Here is a 996-nt window from a genome sequence, read left to right on the forward strand (position 1 = left end):
CCTCGCTGAAATATGTTCATTTGCTGAAAATCAACAAAACCACGAAAAGTTCTTGTATTTGAAGATAAAATCTTTTTGCTTTGAAGAAGAAAGATCGAGCTGACTGAAATAAGTTCATTGGATGAAAACCAACAAAAATTGACAAGAACCACGAAAAGTTCTTGTATTTTAAGCTAAAATCTGACGCTTTTAAAGAAAAAACTTCTCGCTCGCTGAAATATGTTCATTTGCTGAAAATCAACAAAACCACGAAAAGTTCTTGTATTTGAAGATAAAATCTTTTTGCTTTGAAGAAGAAAGATCCAGCTGACTGAAATAAGTTTATGGGATGAAATCCAACAAAAATTGACAAGAACCACGAAAAGTTCTTGTATTTTAAGGTAAAATCTGACGCGATTAAAGAAAAAACTTCTCCCTCGCTGAAATATGTTCATTTGCTGAAAATCAACAAAACCACGAAAAGTTCTTGTATTTGAAGATAAAATCTTTTTGCTTTGAAGAAGAAAGATCTAGCTGACTGAAATAAGTTCATAAGATGAAAACCAACAAAAATTGACAAGAACCACGAAAAGTTCTTGTATTTTAAGCTAAAATCTGACGTTTTTAAAGAAAAAACTTCTCGCTCGCTGAAATATGTTCATTTGCTGAAAATCAACAAAACCACGAAAAGTTCTTGTATTTGAAGATAAAATCTTTTGGTTTGAAGAAGAAAGATCCAGCTGACTGAAATAAGTTTATGGGATGAAATCCAACAAAAATTGACAAGAACCACGAAAAGTTCTTGTATTTTAAGATAAAATCTGACGCTTTTAAAGAAAAAACTTCTCGCTCGCTGAAATATGTTCATTTGCTGAAAATCAACAAAACCACGAAAAGTTCTTGTATTTGAAGATAAAATCTTTTTGCTTTGAAGAAGAAAGATCCAGATGACTGAAATAAGTTTATGGGATGAAATCCAACAAAAATTGACAAGAACCACGAAAAGTTCTTGTATTT

Source organism: Heptranchias perlo, unplaced genomic scaffold, assembly GCF_035084215.1.
Source record: "Heptranchias perlo isolate sHepPer1 unplaced genomic scaffold, sHepPer1.hap1 HAP1_SCAFFOLD_137, whole genome shotgun sequence".
NCBI classification, from domain to species: Eukaryota; Metazoa; Chordata; class Chondrichthyes; order Hexanchiformes; family Hexanchidae; genus Heptranchias; species Heptranchias perlo.